This window comes from Tetrao urogallus (assembly GCF_951394365.1).
Source record: "Tetrao urogallus genome assembly, chromosome: 13".
Taxonomy (NCBI): domain Eukaryota; kingdom Metazoa; phylum Chordata; class Aves; order Galliformes; family Phasianidae; genus Tetrao; species Tetrao urogallus.
Window position 1 is genome coordinate 13,181,182 of NC_136826.1, and position 23,708 is coordinate 13,204,889.

Below are 23,708 nucleotides of genomic sequence, written 5' to 3' on the forward strand. Positions count from 1 at the left end.
TGAAAAATGCTGCTAGTTCAGGAAAAGCTATTCATCTTCATATAGGAAATGACAATTATTTCATGCAATTAAATTAGATTACTTATCATCAAATAAATGTTATATGACACTAACTTTACATTTTTCTTAAGATAGAGTATTTTATTACATTCTTTATCATCTAATACCAGTCATGTCATGAATTCTAAAAAACAGATTTAAACTAGTTCTAGCAAGGCTCAGTAAAAAATGGATACATTCACTTGGGACCAGCTATCCTGGGACACCAGGAAAATGAGAAGCAGTGATCACAAATAGAACTGAAACAAAATAAATCTTTCAGTTTCTGGTAAAAATTAAAAAAAAAAAAAAAGAGAGAGAGAACAGAAAGATCATCATTATTTATCGTATATTATACATTCTTTCCATATTACAAATTCAGTTTTGCTGTAAGTAAAAAGCCCAGGCAACTCTTTTTGTGATCACCAAACATTTTGAACGAAGTCTACTAAAACTAGGTTACTGCGTCCTTTAAATAAGAGCCTTTTGTAAAATGTTACATGAAAAGGATATAAAACAGAAGTGAGAAGTGGGAAACTTGATCCTGAGAATGGTAGTTAGGTCAACTCAGCTGCCCATAGTGGCTAGTACTAAATGTCTGTGAAAATCTTCTAGGTATGTAAGTAGTAGAAATACAACATAAATCCTATCAGTACACTAATTGATATCATCTAACCAGTAAAACAGTAAAATACTGATTTAAGCACCATTGAAGAGCTGAAAAACAATTTTCGTATTTGTTCACTGATATTATAAATCCTATTTATTTGTTCATTCAGGTTACTCATTATTTGTGAAATTATTTGACTATCATTTAATTACTGGAATTTCAAAATGCCTCACATTAATATGGCCTTCTTTTTCAGAGGTTTTCTCTTAAAATACTGATAAATGAAATAATTAACACCACCAAGTCTCCTACTTTGGGTACTGAGTATATATGATATATTTAATTAGAGAATAATTTCTTAAGCACTGCAGGAATTTCTCAAGAAATCGCATAGCCATAAATATGAAGAATATGAGAAACTAAAAAGAGTAGAATAGAATAAAAAATGAAGTTTCTTCTATTGAAATGCAGACAAACAATGGCATTATCAGCAGTATTATCTGAGGGCAGCACAGAGAGTCACGCCTCCTACTTTAATATTTTGGTTCATTATATCAGAAGCATATTTTGTGGTATGAAGTAGAGGCTGGGCCTTCCCACCAATATTCCATTACACGCTGTTGCTGTGTGACAGATGGCAGCAGAGGAGCAGTTGGACAAAATGGCGTCTGATAGTGAAGTGCGTATGGAGCAAAGGTGCGTCAGTGAATTCCTCCACACAGAAAAAGACTGCACCCATTGACAATCACTGGTGCTTGTTGAATGTTTATGGAAACCAAACAGAGGATATGGGCACGGTGAGGCAGTGGGCGGTGCATTTCAGCAGTGGGAACAGTGGATCACCTCCACTGGTGCATACTTCTATGAGTACAGTGTGCAGGGTCTTGTTCATCACTGATGAAAATGCATAGCTCATGGCATATGTTGAAAAACAGTATTTTGTAGCTAAAAATTTGCTCTATCAACTATGTTATTGTGTCCTTTGTGTCTGTTGTAGTTTCTATGGAAATAAATAGGAGTCACTTTTTTGGAGAGACCCACCTATATATCACCATGACCAGAATTTCACATTTCACATTTCACAACTTCTTCCATAGAAGTTGCTCTATTTTTTCAATCTTACCAAGTTTCAAAAACTGTATCTTTAGAAAGTTCAGATGCATTTCCAAAGTATAATACAATAGAAGATACCTGCAAGTACTAACTCACTAGGCAATGCAGTTACAGTATCTTAATGATCTGCACACCAGGAAGGTTTTATGAAAAAATTCAAATTGCCTCCAATGTTTTCTACATATTCTCCATATTTTTATGCTGCAAAAGAAAAATAAAATCAGGAAGACAACAGGGTTATTCTCTTAATGTCTTCAGCATACTTATCTTCCACCTCCTTTGTACTATGCCTTAAAACAATCCTGCAGACTTTCCAAACATTGTAAAAGCATTCAGAAAGCACTTAAAATGTTTGGAGTTATTTTCCTTGATCCATGAGTGATCACATTGTTTGTAGACTTTGACACACATTTTGCTGTTCCCTTAGTCTGTAAGTACAAATCTAGCATCCTGCTAGCTGCCATGTGATATAGTCAATCCCTTGTCCCAAGAGCTGAAGTTATATTTAGTCAATGCATAGCATAGGTATAGAGTCATAGAATATGATTGAACACTGGATATGAATTCAAGCTTCAAAACTGATATTTAAAATACATCCCAAAGATTATGGTGATTTATATTCAGCTTTATCTTCATTCATCAGGATGAAAGTCATGTGCAAGTATTCTAGTTAGCTTTCAGCTTAAGACTCGAGTTTTAACAGCTCAACAAGTGTAAAATACTTATTTCACCTTTTCTGTTAAGCAAGATGGCATTAAAGAACCTTAAGGATAAGTAAAATGAAATAGCAGATAGAACAGTTCCATACAAGTGAATATCCAGGGAGACAAGTAGTGGCTTATGCTACATGAATGATAAGGCCCCTGTTAGAAAAATGGATAGTGATGGTAACTCCCCAAAAGTTGAGAAAATGCAAAATAAAAAAGTCCATAATCTGAGACTCATTAGTAGTGACTTGGTTTTACTAAGTCACATAGAATGTGTACCCCATCTATGAGCATTTCCAATTGCCCCCAAGTTCCATTAGCAGGTGCTGCTACAGAATGTTCTGCTATACCAACTTACACACCATCGCAACTCTACTTAAGCACGCCGTTCTAAAGTATTATTTGGAGATAATTTACAAACCAGTAATGGCAATTGTGTTGCCATTGCAAGATAGTCACCCAAAACTCAAGTCTTTTCTTTAAAATACCTGGGTTTACAGATCATGTCAATTTTTCACTAGAGCTATGAGTTGTCATTCAGGGAAAGCTGTCATTTTATTGACACATTGCAACATCAGCTCGAGGGTAATTGCGCAGCTTGGAAAGCAAAATATTCATGTCCCATTTGAATGCATGGAAAAATTGTAAAGCAATTTGTGTTTGGTTAACTTAGTAACATAGCTTGTATTCTGACATATTCCCATGGGAAATGGAAATCCAAAGATATATATGCATTACATAAAATGACTTATTTTGGATATTTACTATACTATTGCCACTTACTCAGACAAGAATTTTTCACAAGAAATTCACAGTCCTTTAAGAGGCTTGAATCACTTGAATGTTTACTGCAAGTCTATAGGCAGTGGTTTCTGGAAACCAGTGAAAAAAGGCAAAGGATCAGATACAACAGTACTGTATCTGAGAACTGACACATACAGGCATTGATTTAACAAGCAGTAGAAATTACAGATAGAAGAATAGTTCATAAGTAGCAGTTGGTTTTTTTTCTTCCATTTCCCTAAAGTTCAAGAAGATTTTGCCAACATTTTTGTCAAAACCAAATGCCATGTAGATCTGCCACAAGTACAAATTTTCCAGGAATTTAATGAATCCGCATTGAAAATTCAAGACTGGACACCAGAAATTTTCACCAAGGTAACAATCTCTGTACAGGGTGCTTAGCTTGTATGGGAAAAAAAAAATCTCCAAACACATCAGAAACAAAGTGCAGAGAAGCGTAGCCCACTACGCTAAAAGTTAGTAGCAAGGGATTGTAATCTCTCCTTTCTCAGCCATAATGGTGTCCTTGGGAACAGATTTGTTTTGTACTGATATTGCTTAATAACAGCTGTTAGACATTTATTTTCCATTATTCTGACATGCAAACTTACTTAACTCACCAACTCTCTCCAACATAAAAATGTATCCATTATGAGATTCCTTAACGTTTTAACAAACTTCTGGTGATCTGGGACTTCACGGATGTTACAACTGCATAACCCAGCTGATTAACTCCCCCAGTAATCAGAAATCATTACAACACCATTGCTATCAATAGTTTAAAACTGATATAAGTAACTCACCTCATTTTACTGCCAAGACTAGCAGCAAAGTTTGTCAGAACTTTACTTTTCCAGATAAGCACTTAAAGTAGATATTAAGTAGAATTGGTCCATTTTTCACCTAATAACAGAAACTGCTAAAACTACCTTATAAGAGCGCAAACCCAGGATATTTAGAAAAGAGAGTAGTAATTAGAAATGATTCTATTTTTTCCTCTTTTTATTTATTTATTTATTTTTTTAAATGGGCATGGAATAAACTGGATGACCTCTGAAAAGCTCACTCATAGTTTTCTATGATCTGCAGTTACTATATCGCAAGTTGGACTCAAAAATTACTTATATATTAAAAATTAAAAGCCTATGTTTGCCATTTTTAGGCAAACCCATAATAGTTGAGCAGACATTAAGGCATTTATTTTTGTTTACTCAGTCTTGTTACCTATTGTTTCCTGGCTCTTCCTCAGAATCCTTAATGAGCTGTAAGGATTCATTCACCTTAAACACTTGTCCAATATTCCCTGCACAGAGACATCATAAAATGTCTTTGAATAAAGAAAAAAACAGCATGGTATTTATTTTATTTTTCATCTCTCCTCAACTGTAATTCGTGTAAGCTAATAGTTGCTTCGTGAACAGTTAACCCATCATACACTCCAGAGAGACAGAAGGCGTAAATTATAAGTTGTGTATTCTGCATTTTCTTTGCTAAAACACTGAATGACAGGATGACTTTCTTTTTGAAATTTCATGCTGATTACATTCTCTATGAATATGAAAATCTTAATCAGTGGGACTACCCTAAGTATTCCTAAAGACATGAGCCTTGAGCAATATATCAGCCTATTCTTTCAAGAAGAAAATGAAATGAAATTATTAAAAAAGAAAGGAAATAAGACGGAATAAGTACGTTGTGACTATGTTTCAAAGGACACACTCTTTACATGGCACTTTTGTTCCTAACATAAATTGACTGATATGCAATAGGAAGTCAAGGTTGATTCTTCGATTTTCTGGGATTCTTTCTCTCTTACCAGAACAGCTGAAATATACATACACTGATTTTTATTTTGTTTGCTTTACAAAGGAAAGCTTGTATTTCCTTTGGCTTTTTCTAAGACAGTATACAATCAAGCTCAAGCTGTGGACAGCATTTTTTCTCTGTACTGCAGTCAAAATCAGAAGCAACAGTCAGATACAGCAGTATAATCCAGTTATGTATCTCTTAACTAAATCCATATATTAATTTGTGGTAGACAATCCACTGATAAAAGTCCATATTAAAAAAAAAAAAAAGTTTGTTTTGGTGAACTTCTCATCTACATTTAAAACTTAGAATAAATAAATCCAAAAGACCATTTAAAACAAAAAAAGAGACATTCATAGTTTGGGAACATCTCAACACTGGGAAGATTTACAATTCAGTTTTCAAATTCAACAGACTTACAAATCTAAAACCATTTTTTGAAAAAGAACTACATTTTATGGTCATGTAAAACTTTTGAAATATAGTATAATGAGTAGAGAAATCTATGCAACTCAGATTGCACTCAGAAATGTGTCTTGTTTTGCATTTTTTGGAAAATCATCATTCTGCTTGTAGTTCTTTGTCATTTCAATATGCACTGCTGCAAATTGTTAGACAATGTAAAAATAAAAAGGGAAATTTAAGTTTTGCATTAAATTTTGTAGAGGAAATGCATCCTTGTGCAGGAATTACATTTCATGTACAGATTACTACAGCAGGAACTTCCAAACATTTTAAATAATCCATAGGCTGAGGGTAAATTTACAGCCAGGACAAAGCACAAAGGAAAATGTTCCATTAACGTTTTCTTATCCTGTTCCTTTTGTTACTACAGAAGAGCTTTAATTTGTTGGGTTCCTTTTTTTTTTTTTTTTTTTTTTTCAACTTTGAGTTACTCTTTAGTGAGGCCATATTTTTGTTTTGTTTTGTTTTACAATTAGCTCCAGGTGTATTAAAGATCAAAAGTTTACCGAGCTCAGAAGAAATACATTCAGCTGTAACCCTTTTTCAGCACTGTTGTTGTTTTCCTGCTTGTTTCTGTTTAAACACCAAGGAATAAATCCTTTAGGAAAAAAAGTAAAGAGAATTTGAAACCCTTAGAGATCAGTGGGATCAGAAAACATCCACCTGTCCTTATGCAGAACTGTCAGAACTGAGTCCAGGTAGAGAAGCAGAAGTGATACACAAATGAAAAATAGGAGAACTTGATCAAATCTGCAGACCTACTTAACTTGCTGGCTCAGCAACGCTCAGGCAAGCCAAATGTTTGTTGGCCACATTGTCAACAACTTCTTATTCAAATAGCTCTAGTGAAGCTGCCTTACTGAGCCTGACAGCAGCCTTGGATGTCAGAGAACAAATTACTATTCAGTAACTTTAAGAACTTTGAGTGAAGTGATAAAGCTCAAGGTGACAGGAAACCCTGAGGTGAAGCTGAATCTTTCATAGTAAGGAGAGAAAGATGAAGACATTCCATAACAATAACAAAACACCACCACCAACAATAAAAACCAACCTGCAAAAGCAAGCTATTAACATTCAAATTATAATTCAAAATAAAATATTTTAATTCAGTCTCTCAGCTATCCCGCTGGTTATTCTTGACACCATTTTCAAAGTAGCCATCACGTGCAAGTTTTAACTCAGTCACTTTTATGGCTTTCTTTTAAGCCTCCTTAAATGAAATCCACAAATAGTTTACATTTGCCCCTGCTAAGCACCTGTTCAAACCTTTCTGGCAGATTGTATCTCAAAAAAGAAATCATGGTTATTTCAGAATCAAAAGTGAATTGCACGTTAATTCATATTTCTTCATTCTTTCTCAGGAAACTTACAAATCTGAAAAGCCAATAAAATCAATGTTGAAAAGACTTGTTTTAAAAGGAGAATGTTAAACTCTGGAGCAGATCAAAAACACTTTTTTTTTTTCTTCTCCCATTTCCCACTGTCCTTGAGAAGGAATAAATTATGTTTCACACACAATACCTGCCTATGAAGATTCAAAACAAGAAAAAGAAAACAAAAAAGGCAGGACTTCTTAAGTTGCCAATATGGCAAAATTATTTTAAAATAAAAGGAAACAAATGATGTTATATAGGTGAAACATAGAAATAACCACAAACAGGAATACTGAACACAGTAATCACTTGATTCCTAGCAAAGAGCAGTTTCAAAATCTATTTCTCACTCTGACAGTATTTTACAATGTGGAACATCAAGGTGTGACTTCGCATTTGACTTTTGGCACAAAAGACATCAGCTCTCTGGTAAAAAAAGAAATCAGTTTAGTGGTAAGTAATAAAAGCACGGTCTTGGGAAGGATTTTTCAAACAGATGTGAAATACTGTTCACTGTGCTTTATTTTTCTTTATTGAATGCTTTATTCCACATCTTCCATTTTGGTTATATATTCTCAATGAGCTTGAACATAAAGAGAACGTGAAAGGCAACACATTCTTAATATGACAATTAAAAACTTCCTGATATTAAAGTTGTCTTGAAAAAAGTTGCAAATCTCAAGAAAAGCCAGCAACTGGCTTAAGGCTCTCCCTTCCTTTGACAAGTCTACTACAGTAAGCTGTTAATGATTCTGATATTTTTCACACAGTCTTTTTCTTATATTTTCTTACAAACTCAGAGTAAAGCATACTAGCATAAAGCATCTTTTTAAAGGCAGGTCTTGGGCTTCTAAAAATCACGTTCTAGGTTACAAGTACATTTAAAGATTACTTTTATACACCATACATATAATTTCTGGTAGTACTTAAAACATTCATCCAAATCAACAAGACCAGGGGGCACTTGGCAGTTCAGAATACTTGGTGGCACTGTAAATGCCACTATTTAAAAGTCAATTTCACGCGTATCTGGAGAAAATATTTTTAAAGAAAATCACTGAAATCATGCTTCATTGGGTACTAACCAAGGTATCAGCTAGTGGTTGTAGAGGTATAATTTAATAAAGATCAGGTTTAAGACATCAAGCAGTACAAAAGCTAACACTCTCCTATGTGGTGTTAACTTGTAGAAAGAAAAGTAGAAAGCTGCTGGAAATGTAACACTGGAGTGGAATGAGAAGTAAATTGTGTCAGCAGATTTTGCTGCTTTTTCTCCTTTATGATGGAAGCTGGGTTAATGTAAATCAAAGTTGCCAAATGAGTCCCTCACACACTCAGGTTACCACCACAGGCACATACTACTGATAAGTCAATTTTAGGCTCTTTATAAATGTTTGGATGTTGAGATACAGTATTATTTCAAGACAGATATTGCCAGAAAATAATTTTGCATAGAAAACTTGTTCTCTGGTTCTTCAATATCTGTATGTGCCTTGCAGTGAATTAGTGCATGAGAAAATCAGGACTGCATTTTTCAAGATGTGTTCACAGTACCATTTACGGTACCTTACCCATAAACTTTGCCAGTATAAAGAGATAAAATGAGATAAAAATGAAATAATGTAATGACGGAGATAAATGAGAGTTCACGAATATGGTGTAATCTCAGAACAGAAGTGAACTGACACTTATTGTAACAAACACAAACCAAAACTTCAGGTAAAAGTCTGTAAAGAGAAAAAAGTAGCAGTTACATAAAATATGCCATTAAAAGATTAGTTAAGAATGCTGATTAAAATGTTTTAACTTAATTGTTACAAGACACTAATAACAATTCCTAGATTCTGGAGAATTCAGACAACTTTATACCATAACAGTCTCTAACTCTCCTTCTCTGGAGATACTCAGGTCTCGCCTGGACGCCTACCTGTGCGACCTGGTGTAGGGAACCTGCTTTGGCAGGGGGTTTGGTCTCGATGATCTCTAGAGGTCCCTTTCAACCCCTACAATTCTGTGATTCTGTGAGATTTTTTAAAACAATTTTTAACGATAGAAGATGCCTGTTCATTGAGAAATAAAAGGCCTAGTAGTACTTCAGGGCTTGAAGTTATGATGCAAAATGAAATCTAGAGTAATTCAGATTTTTAGTTACTAAAATAATTTCACAGAAAAGGAAGCTTGTATCTTTAGCAGCAAGCCATTGAAATTCAAAACAGAAGCTAGTTTGAAACAAATGATGTCTTTCTTTAGTGAGCAAATTTTGTGTAATTGCACTTCTGAATGGAATTCAGCTTTTAACAGAAGATAAAGTTCTCATTGAGCGATGCAAAATATAAAGTATAGTACATTCATTCTGTAATGAAAGACCTTCCCACTGCACATATATTCTGGAAACCAAAAGCTTGAGAAACTACAGCATTGTGATTTCAAAGGCATTTCTTGTCCTTACTAAATCAGGGGACATGAAATCCTAGCTGACTACTTCTCTGAAGGAGATTTTAACTTATTCTCTAATACTTACACTCAGTTCACTATAATGCTATTCCCATCTTGTGCTCACACACCGAAATCAGGCATCCTGTTAGAGTGGAAAGCTACCAGAGTCAATGAATTCAGCCAGATTAACTTAATCCTGTCAGCTCTGTAGGTTGTCCCACAGAGGAAACCAGATGTTTTCCTGTTTTTTAAAGGGAAAACTCAGTCTGGTTGCCATTTTTCCCCAAGTCTCTCTCTGCTATGAAATAACAGATCCATCACAGCTTCAAGATGAGTTGATTAAACAATCCATGGCAAGGATTAAACCCCAGTATCTCCAGTACACTTACTTGAGCAACAGTTCTTTCCCTGTCTTGTATGAACTATTTACCACATTCTGTTCTTTTGTTTGTTTTGAATCATTTTGCCTTTTCTCATTAGAGACACTTGCTTTTCTAGGGAAATGTGCACTTGATTTACATATTTGTGAAATCCATACATATAAAGAGTCTTGAGTATTGGTACACTAACAGAGCATCGTGATTTAAATAATATAAAAGAGTCTCATAGCAATTTCAACACATCTCTGAGGGTAATTTGTACAGCTGTTCTGTGATATGCTATTATTAGGAAAATTACTTTGATGCAAGTCAAAAAGACAAATAAAATGTTAACTTTCTTTTCCAACTTACTATAGAGAAAAGAATTAAATGGGCAAGGGGATAACATATTATAAGTCAAGAGAGATCTGTAAAAAAATAGATTTAAGAGTTCAGTTGCCCTGTGCATACTGCTGTGCTACTGCCAGATTTGCAGAGACGTCTCTTGAGAGCTTAACTGTCTAACCACAAGAAATCTTGTTGAGTCAGGACATTTTGAAGATTTGAGTGCTTGCTATTTCAATCCAAGACTTTCTTTGAACTCAGTGGAATTTTACACGATTGCCTTGTAATTCTCCTTTCAATAGAGAAGAACATATTACACATAAAAAGGAGTTTTCCACAACCCAGTCCCTGTTACTCTCAGCTATACTGCACAGAGCATTAGACTTCAAAAAGACTGAAAACTCAAGGAATGAAAGAAAATATCATTTTATAGTAATTTTGAGTTCTAGTTATTTCATGTCACGAGTTCTAATAGGTATTAATTATTTTGTTATGTGTTACGTAAACTGTATGGTAACAATGATCTCTCTCAATCAGGGAGATAAAATTATTTAAAGAGAACGTGGTCTGTGGTATCAACTGATCTGATGCCATTCCATGTTGCACACATACTTCTGTTTCTGAAATATTTTCACATTGTGGAATTCAAAATGATTCCCAAAGGCCTGTTTCCAGGCCTCCCATAAATAACCCACAGCTTTAGAGATTATTTTCCTAAAGGAAAGACAAATTGTTAACCTTCTTTCTGTGTCCATCCTTCTATTTTCATTTCCATACAAGGAAATCAGTATCAAAACACAGTATTACAAAATATTTATCTGTAGATAAGTGTGATGCTGAGAAGCAGTTCTCATTTAGATAAGAGCAACAGGACATATAGATGACTTCACTTCAATCTCAAGTGTGTCTGCTATTTTAGGATAAAGGACTCACATGATAAAGGACAGAAAGTTCACTATGTTTTTTCCACCAAGCTGAAATCTTTAATCCTAGAATATTCATGGATGACATGGAAACCATACACAGCTGTACTTTTGCTTTGAATGCAAGAGATAGTAAAGAAGATGGCCAAAGGCACAGTGGTACTATTTTTTAAATTATTTTTTAAAACCTCAAGGACATACTGGGAATCAGGATATTAGACAGCTTGCCCACATAGGAAGATTTCCATGATGAATGCAGGCAAATTAGCACAGAATTTTGTGAAATACAAAGCTGCTGGCAGACAATGGAAAATGCCAAAGCTGAAGTACACGATTTATTCATGTATGCATCTTTCAGCATTTCTTGCTTAGTTTGCTGTGAGGTGACTTGCAGCACCAGAAAAGGAACCTGCAGAGGTACAAAAGTTTACAGTGGTAAGTGTGGTGCTGTAACAACTTTGTCTTGGATTAAATAGGCCACAGGCAGCTACCAATGGAAACAGCAGAAATCCAGGACAAACAAAGAATGTGTTTGCCTTAGAATGAATCCTGAGAAATGGAGCTATGGAATTGCAGCTAACTGAATTGCAACAATATTCTGTCATAAGGAAACTACAAAGTGATAATAAACTATATTTAGAAGTAACTATAAGAAAACAAATTAACGCTATCTTGCAATATCCATCCTTTCTCAGATGCTGCCCAGCAATGCCACTAATTTTCTGAATTTTCATTATTTTATCTATCAAACGAATATATATCAAAACTGTCATGCCAGAGACACTTAATTACTTATGCTTGACCCAACTGTGATTAAAGATTCTTCTAACAGGGTTAATTACATGCAGAAGTCATTCCCTTATGCTTCCAACCTCATCACTTGTCCAGACACCAAGTCTAAATTTTCCAGTGATCAGATATAACCTGGATATTACAAAGTTAAAAGAAACACACAGTTTACAGTTGCCAGACTTCATCATCTTGCTTATCTGGAAAAAAATAAATTTAACCATGTAAATAATATTTATGCTACTAGACATGCACAGGAAGTACAAAAAGAGAGTGTACAGCTGGCTAGCATGCAAATCGGTCTCCTTGGTTGCAGCTTGCCTTATAGAAATAGTTTACTATTACATGCAAATAATAATTAAAAAAATTTCCTTGTGATTTTATATAATGTATAAGAACACATATGCCTTCTTGTTCTTATGTTACTAACCATACCTCAGCTTATGAAAATACGTGCTTTTTCCCACTAAAACACGATTCCTTTGTGCTCTAGCATTTTCTGCTTTACAGAAGAATTTCACTATTTCTAGTGGAGTATTTATAAGGCAAATTTAGAGAGCCTGCAGTCAGCTGGATTTCTGCTTGGGTGTCAGCTGAATCTATTTTCTTCTTATAGAGTCCATACAGTTGATAGCTGCATTCAGATAACAAAGAAAGTAATAATGTGGGCAGACATATGAACAACTGAGGGAAGTTGCATCTATTAATGGGGATGGATTATCCCTTTCAAAATTTTTGAAGCATAATATATAGAAACAATGAGTCATTAGTTGAGAAACCAGTTCTGCTGCAGGAGAGCTTCACAAAAGCCAGTATCACCTCAGCAAAGGAGGTGAATCAGAAAGCTGAAGCTCTGACTCAGCAAATTAATGCATGAGCACATGTTACTATAGACCATGGAACTCTTGAGGCCGATTTTCAGTTACAGTTACAAAATACTTCAAGAACTTCAAAGCGTTACCTTGTAGGACACAGAGAGCTAAAAGGCTAAAAGTAAAATATTAGTTAAATGCCAAAAAAAAAAAAAGGAAAAAAAAAGCTTGAGCTAGTTGATACGACCCCTATGTTCACTAATAAACATCCTAAAAGTTGTTTGAATGTCAATAAGAAAGAAAAAGAAATGAGGTCTCAACATTCAGTAAGAATTTTGGTGTCCAAGCGGGTACTACAGAAAATAGAGAGATTGTCTATAAGAATTCAAACACTGCAAATAAATGACCTGTGAAATCATACGTGATTATGGAAGTTTGCCTATTATGCTGTAACAGGCAGTTTAAAAAGTTTTCTATTTATTTTTCTTCTAATGTAGGTTTAGACAATGACATTCGTAATGCGTGTGCCACAGTGTCAACAATATACTCAATGCTTTACATGAAAAGCTTGAATCTTTTGGTAATTATTACACTGCACGCACAAATGGGCATGTTTGATAGAAATGTTTCTAGGTGTTCAGCCCTGTTTTTCCTGTATACTGTGCTTAAACTCTTATTGGGTTGTTTCAGATTTTTTCTTTACAAGAGAAACATCAATACTACAAACACCGTGAGCTTCACGGTTACTGTGAAAACTGAGATCAACCAAAAGCACTGCAAAAGTTCTTTATCATTGCTCATTCTTCCAAAATAACAGCTTTACATAACACAAAGACTTAGAAGAGCTGACTGATTTTTGTCCTGTTGTACTGACAGCCTTTGGCATAGGCAATTATGACTCAATTTAAAAAGCCTGAGAGCACACATTCGCACATAAACACTAGAGAAGGGCCAGCTCTTTTTTAATCAGCTACTAAGCATAACAGAATGGCATTGAGTTCATTCTGGTCATTCTTCACCTTCCAGATTATCTGAAAAAAGCAAAAGCTAGCAGTAAGGCAAATGAGAAGTTGAAAAAAATGAAAATGGAGCAAAGAAGCAGAAAAGGACTGCAGCTGTAACCTGCAGCTGAGAATGTTTAATACTGTAAATTTCATCCAGACAGAATACTTATTCTAGATGAAGTAGCACTTGCTTTCACTAGAAACAGCCATTTATTTTCCATGCATCTTTCCAAATAAGGTGGAGGAGGGAAGTTGGCACATTTTATCCACTTAATTCAGACACAGAGAGACAGCATATTTCTCACCAGCTTCCCAACCTTTCTATGTTCCACTGAACCAAACAGTTAAAAACCCATCATATTAATGATATGAGAAATACTAAGGTTAATAATACCAAGGTTGCTTGGCCATAGACCTAGCAATTTTATCATAAATAATTTGATGTAAGGCCAAACAAAACAGTATTGTAGCATTTCTTTCCCTATATATTTTCAGCCTGGAGAAGGCTGAGAGGAGACCTCACTGAAGCCTTCCATTATTTAAAAGGGGACTATGAAGAGGAGGGGAATCAACCTTCTACTTGGGTAGATAGTGATAGGACAAAAGGGAATGGTTTTAAGCTCAGGAAAAGAAGGTTTAGATTGGATGTCAGGGGGAAGTTTTTTTTTTTACAGAGAGGGGTGAGGTGCTGGAACAGGCTGCCCAGAGAGGCTGAGGACGCTCCATCCTGGAGGTGTTCAGTACCAGGTTGGATGGGGCCCTGGGCAGCCTGGTCTAGAACCAGATCTGGAAGTTGGTGGCTCTGCCTGTAGCAAGGGAGATGGAACTTGATGATCCTTGGAGGGCTTTCCAACCCAAGCCATTCTATGATTCTATATGAGCAAATTTTCATTTTTTTATTCCTACAATACAATAACTATGAAGGAGCAAGCTAACTGTAAACTGTAAACTATTAACTATCAAGTCTGTTAACTGTTTGGTGAATCATTCAGCTCTGGGAAATAGAGGTAGTATAAAAGGGACTTCATCTACTAATACCGATACACTAATCTACTTCTACAGACGTTTTTCTGTCTGCTGTTATTTATACTCCTACAAGAAAATGAAATGATGTCAGTACCTCAGCCTTTCTATGGTAACAAGTGAAGTATCTGTAGACACTGAGACTCCTCTTCCACCATTTCCAGACATGTTCTTCAGCACAGGGGTTCGGTTTGCAGAAGTGTATTGTATTGCTTTCTACGTGGAAAATATCAACTTGTACTGAGAGATGAAACTTCCTTCCAAAAGAACATTTGCCAAGTTCTCCAACAGACTTTCCTACCAGGAAATTACCCTTTCACAAACAGTTAAAAGCAAAGCAAAACAAACAAATAATTTTTTTCTTCTATTGAATATCAAGATTGCAATTAATTTTTTTACTGCTATTATCTGACCATGATACTGAAATGGCCATTATCAAATTCAAATCTGATGTCTTTCTCGCTTTATGAAGTGAGCGTGCTCAGGAAGAAGCACTGCTTCACAGATTTTGCTGACAAGATTTACCCACTCTACACCTGTAATTTGGACCCCAATCATCTAACACAGCAGACAGTGAATGCTGCTACTAAAGCTGTTCCAATTTTTGCTGCCGCTGAAACTGTCACCACAAAGTGTCACTAGCTGATTTGTAGATTGGGAAGACATTTTGTATTTTGTCTGACACAAGGGTAGCTTTTTCATCTTTAGAAGGTGAAAGCTGAAGAACAGCACTGTTGAATTCACAATATTTAAAGAACTAAAAAGCAATTTAATTGACTATGCATACATTTGTGCTGCTGACATCAGTACACATTTGAGACAAGTTGCTTTGGAAATACAAAGAGAGCTGGCAACACTTGACATGTCAGTTCTCAATAGCTCAGACAGTGCCTATTGCACAGGAATTGTATTGTTTGTATAAAAAAAAATGCAGATGGAACAGCTGGTCATAACTCTTCAGTATATCACTTTTGTTATGCCCTCACTTTTCTGCCTTTTGCCTCTGAAGTTACAGTCTTAAGACAAAACCCATATTCAATCAAGGCTAAACAGATGAAAACAAATATGTGGGGGAAAGAGGATGGACTTTTACTTTGTTACTTCTTTCAGACAGTAAAACTACATTTTTGTTGTCTTTTTTTTTTTTTTTTTTTTTTTACTGTTATCAAGCTGTTACAATTGATATCTATACAACTCCACCTATTCTCTGTTGTGTGACTTTTGTCTTAAATTGAGAAAAAATATAACTGTTTATAGTTAAAAAAATAATGCTTTGCATTACTAATTATATAGGTTATAATAAGTATGTTCACATAATATACGTACATTTAGAAGTATAATAATGTCATAATGTGGTTATAATTAAAGTCACTTGCTAAAACTATCCATTTTCAAGTGATTTTCCATTAAACTGAAACTTCTTTGACAGCAGTTACTCTGGTTCAGTGCACTTGTATTTTAATATAAAAAAGGTAAACTGGCAACAGCATTTTATATCTAGTTAATATCTAGTGATCAGTTAAATTAGAAATTGACTTTCTCCAGCAGATAATGGGGTGATATAGAAACCTAGAACAACTATACAAATCTAAAATCTGGTGGGAACAAGAGGAAGAAAGGTACAGCTCATGAACTGGAGAAAATATATTACCATTCAGTTTCTACTTTTCTCTTTCCAAATGAAAATCCAAATAATATTTCTCAAAATAGTGATCAATTTTAGCATTTGGGAGTTCACATATTAGATTCCTCATTGGGTAACACTGCCAGCCTATTCACGTGATACCAAGAAAATGATGACATTCTTCACTTTTAACTGTTTAAGCCAGTTATACAAAATAATTACATAAGGTATATTGTGCCATTTTTTTTTTTATTATTGTTTTCTAAGGATCCAGTCTTCAAAAGAGGAAAGCTGAAAGAGGAGCAAATGAGTATGGATTCAGACATATTCCTGCTAGCAGCCTCAAAGCACTGTCAGAAATTCTTGCCCTGCATCTTTCCTTGTCTTTCTTTCAGCAACACAGTTTTGAGTGTGTTTGAATAGCACAGTGCTGGGAACATGGATCTGTCATCCCTCAACACCAAAGAGGTAAAGACAAATAAACAAACAAACCCATCCACTAAATTGTACTTCTAGAATATGCCAGTCATACCACAGAGAACAAGTTCTGAAAAATCATTCAAGGTGACTTAGCAACACTTCACTGTCTCCTTTTTTTTTTTTTTTTTTTTTTTTTTTTTTTTTTTTTAACAAGTCCATTCATTAGATGGAGATTTATTAACAATGAGTGAAATATCTACTCTTAGACATTAGTTCAAAGGAAAAATATGCCAAGGAAGATTTAGTTGGCCAGTTTCTCTGCAGGAACTTGCAGGAAGGGATAAAGCATACCCAACGGGAGACATCCTGCAGTTACTACATGTTTTCAATAGTGTTTCAGTCTGGATATGGAATTTCTTCAAGTGAATGCACCTCTGACATCCCTCAAGCTACTTCTTTGCAAGCCTATAAGTGCAATGATGGTAACATAATGAGCTCCCTGCAGACTTCTTCCTAACACATGCAGAAGGATGCAAAATATAAAGTAATATTTCTAATTAGGCAAAGAAAAAAAAAAGCCCTATAATTCTAGTCCCCAAGCAGCTGCTCTACTCCTTTCCACTGAGGTCATCAGGATGACCTTGTCCCTTCAGTGCTTAGCCCTACAGCAGAAAAGCTGCAGTGCACAAGTACTTACGTGGCTTTCTGAAACTCAACTCTCAGAACTGCTGGAAGACTAATGTCTTTTTACAGGAACTTTCTCCACTATTTATGGATATAAGCTTTCCAACAAGTGGCCAGCTCTTTTATTGACAATTATATTGATGACTTAAGTGCAGAAACAAAAAACAAAGACAAATTAGTGTGGCACATATTGCTGTTTGCTGTAGCACATTGATTAGAGAACGGTCAATCTACAAAATCAAGTTACTACGACAATACCTAACGATCATCTCCTTCCCAAAATTCTTAGAATTTTATAATTTAACTTATCTTGTACTCCCAGGATTACCTTTACTAAATTAGACTTATTTCAAGCCATCATAAGTCTCATGTTGAAATGTGAATGAAGAAATGCTTTTTAAAAATCAAAGTGATCATTCAAAATTGAATAATCCTAAATGAAGAGAGACTAAGAGGAAACGAGAAGCTAAGATAAATGCAATATAATTCTTAGAGAACATGGCAAGTTTCCTTCAGGGAAGCTGTTTTTCAGGGAAAACAGTTTATCTGGCAATGTTGATACAACTAAGCCCAAACTTTTAAAAAAAATTGTGGACTATGCAGCAAAGTCCTGACACAACAACCTAAACTGTTCCACTGGGATAAATATCAAAACGAAACTGATAGAACTTTTACTTTCATACATGAAGCCATCATGATTCAGACAAAGAGTTGCTGGGTGTTGGTAGTAACCGTGATCTTCTACAAGGGACAATGTAATAAATAGTGAAGATCTTCCATGAAAATATACGTGCCTTATGTATAGAACTGCTGTCTCTGCCACCTTCCAAAAGCATGCAGAAATCTGCTATGATAGTTCAGCTTAAGAACATGTAGAAATTTTGCTGGATAATGTTTTACATAGAAATTTATATAAGAGAAAGAATGAAGAGACTACAAAAGAGATGCAGACTAGATGAACATTTTGTAGGCGGGCCCAAGATATTGTTAAAGAAATTAGCACCTACTTGCAAAAGTCTCTATTATTTGCAGTCACATCCTTTCCTTTCTCTGCCTAAAATATCTTTATATGTGTGCTACAGCCTGCATGACTCCACATTAAGTGTATTTTCTCCTCACTTCCCAACTTTTAATAATTTTCAAAGTGTGTGCACACATCGCAGAAACCCTCACAGTACAGTTTCATTGTTATTCTGACTGCATGTATTCAGAGTAACATTTCTCCTCTGAGACCAGCATCTCCAGTGGCATTTGTATAAAATGGGTCCAATGCTGATAATGAATGCACATGCATTAATCTCTCCTTGCAACTTGTTACCATTCAGAATGAAATTTCTCACTGCTTTCTTTTGAGAATTGCTTGACATGCCTTAGACATTTAACACTTGTACAGAACCTGATAAAGTTTTTAACTATTAAGATATAATGCTTTGAAAGATGACCCTTAAACCAATACTTTAAACATGATTTTTTCCTGCTATTGCTGAAGGGACATTCATCAAATGCTTATTAAGATGGTTGTAGAACAAAAAAGAAAATGATGAGTCCTTCTTGCAGAAGGATTGATTTTTTTTTTCTCTCCTTAACAGAGTAACATTCATCATTTTCCTCCACCCGTGCTACAATCCTATATTTTCTTCAAGTGATGTTTTTGAAGGTGGACATTTAGCTTCCACATTTTGTCTTCCAACTCAACCAAAATAAGATAACAATCTTACAGGAATCCTCTAATGTTTACAACTATTATTTTCCTTGTCTTTTTTTTTACTTCTACTTTTTTCAACACACAATAATTTAAAACAGCTGCATTCTGTAAGTGATGCATCAACAGAGTTTAAAGCTTTTATATTAACATTTATAATACTTAGCTGGATTGAACAAGAAAAATAAGAGAATATCCCTCTAAGATGTTTAAAAGGACTTTAGATCAGCAGGAAAACATGTTTCTTTGGCTCAATGCGTATGAATTTTCAAGAGCATCCTAAAAAAAAAAAAAAGTCATACCACTGATTTAGACAGTAAACTTGTTCCAGTTCATAGCTTTATAATAAAATTTCATGTTTTATGCTTAGCCTTAATATACAAAGCTCTGAATTTTGATGTGGAATATAATTCTTTTTTGTATGTCCAATACTCTCTCCTAAGTTTATGAATCAGCTTCAGAGCTCTGCTTTCCTCTCTTCTGGGAGACAGGATTTAAGCAGTGAAAGGCTTTCAAAATAGCTTTGCTACATTAACATAGATATAAGCTTCCAAACAGTTCATAAACAACCTCTCTCTGTATTTTAAACCAACTCCATAACTTTCTTCTACTTGGCTGTTACTTGAGGACCCATCTTTCTGACTTTATTTTCGTTTGCACTGAAGTCAATTTTTTTCTCTCCTCCAATTCTGGTAGATGTTCATCAATATACCAGAAGAGAATGTACTGGCCAATACTCATAGTACTCATAGATTTATTCAGTTTTAAACATCCAATAACTGGATACATCAGAGAAGACAAAGGACCAGAAAAAAAGTTGAACACGCTCTTTATTTAAAAATGCAGAGATGCTCAGAATCAGTTTAGGATCTTATCTATTCACTGACAAATTTGAAGAGGGTCTGTTTCTGGGTGGCTCAAACAGCTGACTGATAAGTAATTTAGACCTTTCTCCTTACTTGAATGACTTTCAATGCTACTTAAATTGCAAGACAGCAGACATTTATATTTTGTTTCTGCAGTTAATTTATATACTTTTTCTCTAGATTTAGAGTGTTTACAAACTCTAGAAAAAAAATTTTCAACAGCAAGGCTGTCACACAGCCTTCTCAGCAAGAACAGCCTGCAGTCCCACATTAGATGAATGTAGAGATGCAGAACAAGACTAATTGAACCCATTTTCTAAAACTAAGGAAATGATAACAGTAATATAGAACAATCTCAGTATTACAGGTAATATAAAACCATCTCCATTAGATTAAGGAATCATTGGCAAAAGAAATACATGAAATAATGTTCTCTCACATTTTCCCCACCCAACACTGTCAAATTACGTGTGGCTCAAAAGTTCTTTGAGTGTGATAGAGTTTGGTATGCATAAAGAAAGTTCCAGAGAGAAGCCAGAAAATGTTAACATAAAGTATGTAAAGTTTAAAATTAAACAAAATTATAGCCATGGGAAAAAGCTGTCATTTGAATGACAGGCTTTTTTCCCATGAATTATTCACAGGTTTTGGTTTCTTATTAAAAGATGCAGGAGCTGATTCGAGTTTATATCTGCAACCCAGATAGATTATATTCACCACTACCTGGAAAAAAATCCTGTATAGATGAAACCACAATTTATTAATAAACATAAAGGGAAGCAGTGATGTGCAGAGCAGTTCTGCCACAGAGGATACTGGGTAAATGATGCAGGAAATTAAAGAAGTAAAGTAAGGAATAGAACCTGCAATGAATCTTGACAGATCTCTTTTGGGAGACCATGCTTCCCATCTAGTCTACATTTCAAGTGTTGCACTTACTCCCTTGATATCTTACTGTCCTGTCACAGCTGGGACACGTCCTTATATTTTGGTCAGTTACTACGAATGTTGGGCAACCAAAACAATCCAGAGCAAATGATCGAGGCCAAAAATGGTCCCTTCTAGCAGTACTAGTGATTGTTTTCAGTTGGGAACCATAAAGAAACTGATGTCTGCTTTTTTTTTTTCAGTACTGAAACTTTTCTTGGAGGAAACCTCAGCTGTGAACTTAAACTTATGAGTAAAGGCAACTCGTATTGATTTTTATCCCACAAACCTTAACAAGTTTATGCAGATTCTGAAAGGGGGTGTTGACAGGATCCTTGAACAAATTACAATGCCAGAGAACAAAAGAGGAACTATGATCTTTTATTGAAGAACTGATTGCCCTAATTCAAAGACACTTCCAGCTTTAAGAAACCTTTCTACAGGAAATGCAATTTTCACATGTCAAGATATATATATTTTTTTTTTTGGCAAGTCTTGTTCAGTCTGTTGTAGCTGACTGTAGAGTAGAACACAGAAGCCGATGTTCAATACATGGACTCTTTAATCAATACATCATGAAATGGTAAGGATCTGTAATCAAGGCAGCGCATGAACCAAATAGTCTCTTAGTGCTAGTCAATAAATATATGTCTAGAGTGCTTGAAATTCTGCTCCTTACTTCACTGGGTTCCATTTATGATAGAATAGATAATCTGTCCAGTCTGATACGCAAATCAGACCACCCTAAGAAGCCAGTTATTCATATAAAGTGTTCTTTAAAAATTTTGAGATGTTTGTTCTTTTATGATGATGTAACGTCAATGTTCTCCAATGGCCTTTATATTAACGGCTATAATGTTTTATGCACAGAAGCACAGCATCATATTCAAATTCTGCATGAACAGTTAACACAAAATACACTCCTGCAAGAGTTGACACTTGTTTGCGCACAACAGAAAGCTGGACCAAAACAACACCACCACAACAAAAAACCCCCTCAGCTCAACATTTTTCACATCATGAATGGAAAGTCTCCTCTTTTCTGTTAATACCACTATCATTATTTTTCCTAATGTCTACTACTTTGTATTACACTCACAACAAAGTGTTTTAGAGATCAATTAAATGCCCCAGCTCTGCTTCGATTATTAATCAGTCTGAACAAAAGGTTATTGCTTTGCACACCACAAAGAAAGACAGATTATTCTTTTATTGTTTAGGCTAGCTACACTCCTGCCAGTCCCATTGCCACTGTTCCTAAGCATTCTTACTCAGCAAATTTTCACTTGTACCAATCCTAAAGAATAAACAGAAATCTTGGAGCTTTATACATATCAATCAGCTTTCTAATCTAATCCCTCAACCTTTCTCTTATGAGATAATAATCATATAATGCATTAATGCACTAATTCACAATGACTTCTGTCCTCATTGAAGAAGGTTGATAATATTTATATCTTTTTAAGACTTTTTCCTCTGCCTCTTGTTCAGGCACAATACATATAATCTCTACTTCCATCACTTCCACAGAAGTGGTTACAATTAACAGGTAAGTACTCAAGTTGCATCTTCTCACACAAAAAGGGGGGGGAGGGGGGAAGAGAGGGGCAAGGCTTGGCACTGTACTGTACACATGGGAGAAGTGCTGCAGGAGTAGACTGTAATGAAAAAAACAGGATAGAGCAGTACAAATCAATAAGGATAATCAGAAAAACTAATTCAAAACGAGAACTGGAAGGTGATGAGAAATAAATACACGAAATTAACACATGAAGTGTGAAAAAAATGTTCATATTCAACAAGATATAAATATGAATGCCTCATGAGGCAAGTCTTCCACTTCCCTGAGTAGTGCCAGAATTGGCATAAGGTTATACCTCACAAGCAGACCAACAAAATGAAGAGCTTTAGAAAACAGTTTCTGAGGAAAATGTAAAACAAAGAAACAAAAACAAGAAAAAAACCCCACTGTTTGTCTACTGTGGGCATCCAGAAATTGAAAACGCATGTTAGTAAACAGTAAGAAAATCTACTGCAAATATGAAAGGAAGACATGAATTCTGCATCTATTGAATAGGGCAAGAATGGTGACTTTTCTAGGCTGCCAGTTAAATTAATCAGAATACAAGAAAGGAGTGAAGATCTGGAACATGCTACTTACTGCAATTTTGAAAATATTTCACCCAAAGCTATCAAGAAGAGATAAAGATTCATGGAGCAGTTCAAAGGATTAGATGACCTCCCAAGTTTCCCTCAGCCCAGTTGTTTTCTGATTATGTATGTACTCGGAAGCAAAATATTTACAAGAATTGCTGCTAATGGAATTCTCAGATTTATCAGAATGAAAACAGTTAATTTTATAAGAAACATTTGCAATAAATATTTGCTAAGATACTGATGCAAAATTTGGAAAACAGTGCAAATACAGTTCTTCATTGTTGTGACTTGGGAATGGTTGCTATGTTAGCATCAACACAGAGACACTGTATTCTCCAAAACTGGAACATCTGCTTTCCAAAGCCAATTCCCACTGACCACTATAAACTCATGATTATTTATAATTTTTTGGAGACTTTAACAAACACACTGTTTTTAATCTTTCTTATTTACTAACACTTTCATTTGCTTACAGAGACCTATGATCTTCATTGCTCTGCAAAGATTCATCCTTTGAGACCTAGCTGAAGCCCATGTGTCCCTATTTCCACTTCCTGAATTGCAGGCCAAGTCAAAATTAACGTAAGAGATAATGATATTTATTAAGCAACACACTATTAAAAAATGAATATAATTATTAGTAACCAACAAGCTAATATATACATGGCTATTACTAATTTACAATTCTGTTACTTTTCACACTATTATGTTCAATTACAATACAATGCTCCTTAATGT